Below are 9,884 nucleotides of genomic sequence, written 5' to 3' on the forward strand. Positions count from 1 at the left end.
AGAAAATAGTCAGGAAATTAAATCACAGAGAAAGAGCCAAGTCAGAAACTACCGAACAATAGGTAAGATGTCCTCAGGGCCAGACCCACCAAAACAAATGGATTAATTTTTTATAAATGTGCAAAATCATCCAAGGTGTAAAGGATTATAAATATAAACTCTGGAAATTTAAAGAAGCTTTTTGCTTCTCTAGCCCAGAGAGAAAGAGAATGTTAACAGCAAAGTGCCATTTGTCCAAAATTATATTCAAAGCAGCTATCTGAGCATACACCATACAAGGCTATGGACACTAAACACATGGCCAAAGCCACATAATTCAACTTGCTCCCAGGACAAAACCATAACATTGTTAGAGCTATTTCCCTAACCGTGCTGTTTCTTAGTCTCCTTAGAAAATCCAAAGAAGAGGAGAACCCAAGTGTGGCTATACTTCTCCTTATTCCAGTGGGCCTATCCAAATACCCTACTGTTTAATTGAACAGAAATATGAGCTGAACTGCAATCACCTAATGCCAAAACATTTTCGAATTCTCTTTCCTTTCTTCCATGTATGTTCAGACTCTTTGACACAAAGAAATGTAACAGCTATTGAAACTCAACTGAGGCTGGGTGCGGTGGCTCATGCCTGTAATCCCAGCACTTTGGGAGGCTGAGGCAGGCCGATCACCTGAGGTCAGGAATTCGAGACAAGCCTGGCCAATGTGGTGAAACTCTGTCTCTACTAAAAATACAAAAATTAGCCGGGCATGGTGGCAGGTGCCTGTAATCCCAGCTACTAGGGAGGCTGAGGCAGAAGAATCGCTTGAACCTGGGAGGCGGAGGTTGCAGTGAGCCCAGATCGTCCCATTGCACTCCAGCCTAGGCGACAAGAGCAAAACTCTGTCAAAACAAACAAACAAACAACGAAAAAGAAAGCCTCAACTGAAAACATGCTGTGAGTAAGCTGGGTGTGGTGGCACAATCCCAGCTACTCGGGAGGCTGAGGCAGGAGAATCGCTTGAATCTGGGAGGCAGAGGTTGCAGTGAGCTGAGATTGCGCCACTGCACTCCAGCCTGGGTGATAGAGCAAGACTCAGCCTTAAAAAAAAAAAAAAAAAAAAAAAGGCTGGGCACGGTGGATCACGTTTGTAATACCAGCACTTTGGGAGGTCGAGGCGGGTGGATCACCTGAGGTCAGGAGTTCGAGACCAGCCTGGCTAACCCAGTGAAACCCCATCTCTACTAAAAATAAAAAAATTATCCAGGGTTGGTGGCACGCTCCTGTAGTCCCGGCCACTTGGGAGGCTGAGGCAGGAGAATCGCTTGAACCCGGGAGGTGGAGGTTGCAGTGAGCCAAGCTCATGCCACTGCATTCCAGCCTGGGCAACAGAGACTCCAGCCTGGATGACAGAGACTCTGTCCTATATATATATATAAATGTATATATATATACACACACACATATACACATACACATATACACATACACACACACACACACACACATACATATATATGCTGTGAGTCGAGTGACGATCTTTTAAAGTTAGGAAGTTATTGACTCAAGAATGAACTATTTGAAGTGCATCTTACTGAGACTTAATAAAAACTTAAATGGTACAAACCAAATCCCAACGTAAAAAGTACATTAACATCTTTTTCTTCATTGAGAAATATTTTACCTAACCCATTACTTATATTTTAGGAGGTTATCCTTAATCATGACAATATTCCTTGTGGTTGATATACTCAGTTATGTGGATAAACATTTGGGGATCCCAGGGTTACTTTACACATAACTCATAAGCTGAAATGAATGTGATCTTGCCAGAGATGTCGGTTGGCTATGATTGTCAACCTGATCACTGTGGGATGCCTCTGGAAGTTCTGGGAGACAAATGTGCATTCTCTTGGAAAGGGTAGAGAGAAAAGATCCAATCTGATTTTTTACCAGTGAACTCCCTGGGGAACAAAAACCACTCAGTGCAGTGAGGCTAACCAAGCCCATGCAAAACCAGGAGAATTTAGAACAATTTTCCAGAAGCATGAAACACTAGCCAATAAAGGTGCAGCCAAGGTATATAGATGCTTCAACTATGGTTGACAGCTTCAGCTGGAACCTGGGATCATCATGACCCCAGGAAAAGAGGTCAGGGCATCCTCACTAGGTCACAGTAATCTACTTCTATTTGATCTGTTAGGCTGCATCTCCTCTTGATCTGGATTCTTGAAGTAATGAGTTATGGAGTTTTCTCATCTATTCCTTAGGAAGAATCCTCTGCTCAGAAATAATACAAAGAGACAAGAAATGATATGTCCATTCTACCAGGCCGCTTTTCACCTCTACTCCAAACGATTCTCTCAATGCTGTCAAACTGCATCTCGACATTTTACATACGACTGAGGTTATAGATGTATAAATGTTTAGAAATGAAAGGGCTTATAGGGATCATCCGGTCCAGCTCTCTCTGATTTACACATGAGTTCAGTAGAAACCCAGATAGCATAAGTGACTTGTCCAAGGTCACTTGGCTAGTTAGGGTGCCCAGTATTTTGTTCACCCCCTTGCCCTCTTTATCCTGAGATCACATTTCCAGGACTCTCTTACTTACCGGCAGGACTCAGGCCCAGGGCTGACTCTAGGCATTATGAATCGTTGCTATGCTTCTGGCTGTCTTGTTAGAGGAGAGAGTTGGGTTGAGCTGTTGAGAATTTGGCAGTGTTTAGGAAAGGAAAAACTGACAAAGTTGCAGGAATTCCACATATTTTCCCAACCTGTACCATGCGTGTAGTTCAAGGCCAGGCCAATGGGTCCTAGATCCCTACCTTCTACCTCCAATTCTTTAGGTTGCATTTTTTTTTTTAATTTCTCCCACACATTCTGGGCTGCTACCCATAATCCTCTTACCTTCACTTTACCCACCAGAGAACACAATGGAAAGGAAATGAAGGGAAGGACAGAATCTTCCTGTTGGCCCACATCCCCTTGGGGCAGTCTTTGCATGCCCTCTGTAAAGATGAGTCACTGGATCAAGGAGGATTGGCCCTATTATAGAGAGGGGGTGCCAGTTTGGCCCTGGCTAAGACAGGACTTACAGGAGCTCAGTTAGGGCATCTCCAGGTGGCATTGGAATTGCTCTTTGGGGACCTGAGGGAATAAAAGCATCTGTCATCAGTTGGTATGGTGGCAGGTGGGATAAGATGCCATCAGCATGAACTCATGCTTTGAAGGGATTTAAAAAGTAGCTTCATCTAATATATTTCTCTCCAAGACTCCACAAATACAGTGAAGCACATTAACCACTTTGAGCCACTCTGCTTGCTTTGACACATTACAGAGGAAGCCACTTTACCAGAAATTGCTTTATTCATGTTAATAACTACCACTGAGTTGCTACTGTTTTGTGCTGCTTGCTCTATTTAATTTAATTCACCTGAAAACCGTAAAGACAGCCACCATTATTCACTTTCTTTTGAAGATGTGGAAACTGAGGTTTAGAGCTCTTAAGTAATTTGTCCCAGGTCAGGAAGCTAGTAAGTGGCAAGAAGTAGAGATTCAAACCCTCCTAAAATTGTTTGACAGAAAAGCCTGTGCATTGACCACAAGACCTTTGAGAAAGTGAGAGAATGAGTGAGTAAGTGAATGAATGAATGAAGTGTGTGTAAGAGAGAGAGAGAAAGGTGTTTGTGGTAGGCTGGAGAGGTCAAACTGGAGTCCTCATAAGCTCAGCCTGGCAAGAGGGTGAGAGTCAGTTAAAACTTTGTAGGAATGGGGCATTTTGAGGTGGGGACAGGATGGGCCACTGTTCCCCATGCCCAGGTAGACTAACAGCTGAAGCTACTGTTTCCCCCAGAGTATTCTTGGGTTCTTGTCACAAAGCCCCTCAGGACACCCCAGACCAGCGCCAGACATGCATAAGTACTAGAGCAGTACTTCACTCACTCACTCACTCACTGTCTCCTCAGCACCTTGTCTTGAGATGCTCCAGCGCTGGGCTTTTCCTGCTTTAACCTTTCCACATCAAAAAAGGTGTGCTCATTCCTTCTCCTGCAGCTAGGGACCCTCAAGTCCAGACTGAATGCAGGCTGTTTCCGCGAAGAGACGGCGGAGGTGGTGCTAGCAGGCACATCGCAATTCTTTCCCAAACGTTCCTTGTGCCCAAGTCTTCCGGAATGGCTCCGGGAAACCCAGTCTAGGTACTACCTTATCTACACACACTTGACCTCGCCCTTTGAAGACCCAAGCTAGATGTGGACCCAAGCGCCCTCGAAATACCAATAATCATCGCCTGGAGCTCTGGAACATAAGGCATTTTCTGAACAGCCTAGGTCCCTCGGGTCGGCGACTCGCCAGCTGCCAGGTGCGTCCTGTAACTTTCCCACAGACTATGCGCGTTCCCCAGCTGGGCCACAGAGGGCTCCCGGACAGTGCCAGAGTCATGCTCTGGAGGCCGCCCGCAGGAGGTCAGGGGACTTTCCAGGAAGCTTGCCTCTCACCACGTAGGCTTGTAGCACCCCGGGGACAAGTTGGGTAAGGAAGCGACTTCGATCTGGCTGGAAGCAGATGTTAATGGTGTACAACTAGTTGAACATGGAAGTCTAGAAAAATTACAAGCACAAAGGGCAGAAGGGTCAGTTGGTACACTGGGCAAAGAGAACTGAGAGAGTGAGCGGATTGACTTTTTGAGGCCAAATTTGAAGATATAGATGGGGCAGGGGGACGTACTGGAGCCCTTGAGAGTCGGAAGGCCTCCTGTGCATAGCACTAAGTGTTTGCACCAAGCTTGCTCCTGGATCCTCGATCCTGGATCCTCGACCCCAAGGGGGGGAAGAGGACACGTTTCTCCCACCCATCTCTTGGCTTGGGATGGAATGGGCAGTGCCGAGGGATGGAATGAGGCAGGAGAAAGCGACCCGAGAAATAGATGCGCGGCAGGAGGCGGCGGCGGGGACTGCCGCGCAACTGCCGGGTAGCTGGGAGCACTACCGCGCCAGAGGAGCGTCCCGCCCGGCAGGGACTTAGGTTGCTGGAATCCTCACCTCCTGCCTCTTTCTGGCATGCAGAGCAGAAGGGGCCCAACTGAAGAAATGATCACGCTGCTCAGGAAAGAAACTACTTGTGTCTGGTGTTCTCGACCGTCACGGTTTCACAACCGGAGAGTGAGCTCTTAGCTCAACACTGGAAAGGCAGGCTGAGAGCTGTGCCCTCTCGCCCTTGGACCCCAGGAGCTGGCTGGATCCACCCTGGAGTCAGCCTCTGCTTTTTCGCAAGACCTTGGATCGCCTTATTTTTAAACATTTTAACGTTCCCACTTTTTGAAGAAGCAGTCCAAGAGTAAAGTGACCCTTTAGCACCCCCAAAGAGGGGGTGTGGTTGGCCCTTTTAAGTGAAAGCCCAGGGAAGGCCAGGTAGACCTTCCAGGGGGAAACTCTGGGTCCCCACCCCACCCCTGCAAAGAGGCCACTCCTGGCCTTTGGGATCTCTGGGCTTAGGGAGTAGAGGTGGAGTAGGTGGGGAGTCTACACCGCCAGGACCCCAGCAACTTCCAACTGCTGCTGGGGATAACTTACTGCATGGGCAAGGCTCTGGGGACAGAGGAGGTGGTAGGAGAGAAAGTCCGTTTAGAGGAACAGATGGGCTCAAAACAAGTTTTCAGACAAACCTGTGGAATGGGGGTAAAGAGGATAAGCAGGAGTCCCTGTATTTCCCAACAAAAGTAGGGTGAGTCCAAGTCTACGGCAGGAGACCAGTTACTGTGCAGAATGTACAGAATGTGCAGAACCAACTTGTAGGAGCGTAAGTGAGACTGGAAGCCAGCTCCGGATTCTAATTTGAATGATGTGTGACGCTGTCTCTTCCCTAAGGTAGACAGCATACACCTTCCGAGCTCCCTGGTCTCGGCCATAGTTGCCAGTTGCTCCTCTGGGTTGGGCCTAAGAGCAGCCGGCTCCCGGACCGCGGTGGCGCAGGCGGGCTCTGCGGCGAGCCGGGGAGAGCGCGGCTGCCGGAGAAACATGCTAATGGCGGCCTCTCCGGCACTGTCCTGGATTTGGTCTAGGCTTTCTGGCTTAGCCCTGGAACCCTCGGCAAGGACGGGGCGAGTACCCAAGCCGTGGAGAAAGCCCAGGAAGGGCACGTGATAGGGTCTCACATCTGGCCCGCGGCAGAGACTGATCCGGTCAGACCTGGCGCCGGCGTTTCTTCCTGCTCTTCTGCCTGTGTTCAGGTGGCCACAGGCTTCCCAGAGGCCCGGAGCTGGTCGCCCATATGCGCGTGAGTGCTCATCTCCCAGTCACAACTGTTGGCAGACTGCCTACTACAGCCGTCGAGTTCACACTTGAACTGGCTTACGCCTGGAAATAGATACCTAAACGCTCTCACCCCATCCTACGGAGTCGCTAAGCAATATATAAGAAGGGTAACAACGTATTCTCTGGAGGCAACAAATAATTCCCCGCATTAAAATAACTGATTATTTTCAGAAATTTGTTTTTTACATAAATATATAAAACGAATTCACGCCGATCCCCACTGCACCCAGCATTTTAGAAATTTCCGAGTGATATGTAGCTCAGAGACAGACACCGGCGTGGTCCGAGAGTCACAGCAAAGTCTCAGGACCTGTAAACTTGCTACACTAAGACAAATGAAACCCCTCGTGCCTGCATCCGCTGGCGCACAAGCTTCTGCGGCCGGCCCCGGTCGCTTGCTCTGGAACTGCTAGCTCTGGGGCCACTTCCTTACTCGCAGACTTCGCCAAATGCTATTGCAAAAACCTACCCTTTGTCTCATAAAACCGCAGAGCCACACAGCCAGAGGCAGGCTTTTCGGCAGGCTCCTCAACCCTCCCAGGAGATACCGGCGAGTGTCGGGTGCACCAGGCAGGAGCAAGTTTTCTCCTTACTGGGAATGGGGTGCGCCTCTCTTCCACCCGGTGGTCCTGTGCGCAGGAGTGTGCGGAGGAGACTCTAAAAAAGCTACTAACCGGCAGGGCCTGCTCTCCACCGAACAGTGCCATAGGGAGAAGATGAGGGGAGCCCCTGGGAACAGAAGAACACCTGGCAGGGTTGGGATGGGGATTACAGATAGTCCACGACCCAACTACGGTGTGGACCTGGACTCGGAAGCTGGGCTGTAAGCGGAGCTAAGGTTTCTTCTCCTCCCTATAGGGCTAGCCTAAGGATGTAGTCATTACGGAAGCCACCTTTTGGGAATGAATCGGGATGGGCAGCGATTTCCGAGAGCGGGGGTGGGGGGCGGGGGGAGAGAGAGAGAGAGAGAGCGAGAGAGCCTGGGGGTAGGCGGGGGGGGGGGAGCAAAAATTCGGAGAGCTGAGTACTCCCCTCGCCCTCGGCTCCCATAAGGACCCACCCCTGTCAACAAATGGTAAGTCCTTTTGGGAATGCTAGAGAAAGAAACTGGCAGGTTGGAGATAAAGGTGCGCCTGGGCGCTGGGGATGGAGTGGGAGGGCGGGGAAGGGTTAGTGGTCATTGTCCCGTGGAAATCGTACATATGCTCGGAAGGCTTGTGTAATTGGAGGCCAAGGAGTGCTTGTATTAGTTTGCATGAGAGAGAGACATGAGACCAAGTAGCCGAATGGACGTGTGAGTCGCACTGGACGACAATTTCAAAATGCAGAGCTTGGCTTATTATACAAACGAATAAATCTCACACAGCTTCCACTTGTTCATCCCCTGCAGACCTTAGCAGTTTGCACTCTCCTAGTTCAAGTTCGAAGTGGAACGGGAAACAAAAGCAGGCAACGATTCCAGCGCTGCCTGAAAGGCGGACCACAAAGCCTCCTCCCTCGTCTCTCCTCCGGGAGGCTGGAAGCCAATGTGACGATCAAAAGCTTCCACATCACCCCGGCGGGGCGCGCCCTCAGCCATGTCGGGGAGGTGGGGAATCTGCAGAAATCTGGATCTGGAGGCTCCTGCCAATTTTTCCTTGGATCAGAGGAAGGCGCGGGTTATAGGGCCCTTTCTCCTGTGGGTTCACCGCCGCGCATTACCAAGTTTATATTTGGCCTTTCAGTGCCACCCGCGCCTGCCCTAAGGCTTCGTGGTCCCTTAGGCCAGTAATCGTCCCAACTGGGGAAATGTATGGTTGGCCTGGCCTGGGGGCACCGGTTCCGTCCTGCCTGTGGGCGTCTCTAGCTGGGCCTCTGGTTCAGGACTTTGAGCTCTGCCAAGACCCATGTCATTTCGTGGCCCCTCCGGGGTGGGGACGGCCTCTCTCGGAAGGGTGGGGAAGTCCCTCGAAACTATGAGTAGGGAGAGCGAAGAGAGAAGAGACCCGCTGCTTGTTCAAAACAGAGCCCTAACCTAAGCCAGGGCCAGGCAAGACAGAGACACGTCTTACATGGGAGTGACCGGCCCTGACTCCTCCCCGCCATAGCTCTGAAGAGGAGGTGCATCTTAAAGATGAGCCTCAGCTCCTGGTGGTCGAGGTGCAGTGTCAGGTTGCACCTGGTCTTGCCTTTCCCGGCAGGCGGGCCGGGAGAGCGGCTACTTAAGCCTCGCGGATCCAGGCCCTAGCGGCCAGGAAGAGGAGATCGTGCGGCCTTATAAGCCGGATCACCAGCAGTGATCCTCGTTGACGTCGGGGTAACCCCGCTAAGTGACCGCCACGTGAGAAAGTCTGGGCCGCGCACAATGTGCCGGCGCCTAGTTAGGGCCGGGCGGGCGCTCGGGGAGCCAGGCCAGCAGTGTCCGCGGCCTCATCATTCATTCCTCTGGACGTGCTGGTAAAAATGCATCAAAACAGGCTGCGGAGCGCGGTATAAAAGCACAGCGGGATGAGCTGCTTTCCAAAAAGGATCTCGGTGATTGGACCGAGCTCGGCGTGATTGACAAGAGCTTAGTTTGGTAAAGGGAAGACACGCAAGCTTTCACAGCAGGATCCCTTTTCTAAAATATATCACACTAGCCTTTGAAAAGCGCCGCACACTATAAGGAAATAGCGTTTCACGGCTTGCTTTATGGTGCGATGACATTTCTTTAAAACACAGGGAAGATCAAAAAAAGGAGAGAGAGAAATAAAATGTGTTGCAAACACAATGTTTTAATTAGTTTATTCTGCGCGTTGCTTTTATCTGTCGTATACATTGCGGGTTTTCCTTTAATTAAACAGTCCCTCTCGAGCGGTGGCAGGCGAAGAAGGCGAGGCGCTGCGCCCTTTCGTTCCCTTTTGGAAAAACAAGATTGGCTGGCCCCAGAGCCCAGCTTGCAGGCTCCTGTGCCCTCGCGGCCAGGATAGGCAGACTGAGGCGTTGGGGCTTCGGAAAGCGGCGGGACCTGAGCGCCCCACGGAGGTGGAGAAGGAGGGGACTAGGAGGAAAGGAAGGGGAGGAGGTTCTCCCCCGCGGAACCGAATGGGACCAAGGCAGGGCGAGTAGCTCGGGCATGGCGCCAACCTCAAATCCCCTCCCCCCGAGCTCCAGCCAGCAGCCAGTGTCCCCCCGTCCCCCCGCCCCATCCAACCTGCACCACCTTCCCAAGCCCTCGCTGGTCGCCAGGGTGGTGGGGAGCGATAGGCACCAGGATGAGCCCTGCGGTTCTTGCCGTCTCCTCGGCTTTCGGGCTCCGATTTCCAGCTACTTAGCCCTCCTTGGATCCCAAAGTAGCGGATTCTCTGATTCCTGACCAACAGGAAGAAGAGACTACGCAAGCATCCGCTCGCTGAAAGCGCGGGCGCCGCAGGCGCTGTCAAAAGTGGCGCCTCAAGAAAGGCGAGAGTTAAGCTAATGGTGGAATGTGTTGTGGACCTAAGCCTGTTCTTACACACACACACCCCCCACACTCTCACTCGTACTTACGACACGATTACTCCATGGAAACCTCTGCAGATTTCGGTTCTACCAATAACCACCCTCTCTGCTCCACACACCCCAGAGACCCGGCT

The 9,884-nt window shown here is 51.1% G+C and overlaps 1 long non-coding RNA gene across 1 annotated transcript; it reads right to left on the bottom strand.

Annotated features, from left to right (window-relative positions):
• Positions 1-9,025: 9,025 nt before the first annotated feature.
• On the bottom strand, positions 9,026-9,623 carry LOC135969317 (uncharacterized). The gene is made up of 2 exons (XR_010584475.1): positions 9,473-9,623; positions 9,026-9,167 (listed from the first exon to the last, which is right to left on the bottom strand). It is a non-coding gene; the product is annotated as an uncharacterized lncRNA (long non-coding RNA).
• Between the last annotated feature and the right edge of the window lie 261 nt (positions 9,624-9,884).

Source organism: Macaca fascicularis, chromosome X (genome assembly GCF_037993035.2).
Source record: "Macaca fascicularis isolate 582-1 chromosome X, T2T-MFA8v1.1".
In the NCBI taxonomy this organism is placed as follows: Eukaryota; Metazoa; Chordata; class Mammalia; order Primates; family Cercopithecidae; genus Macaca; species Macaca fascicularis.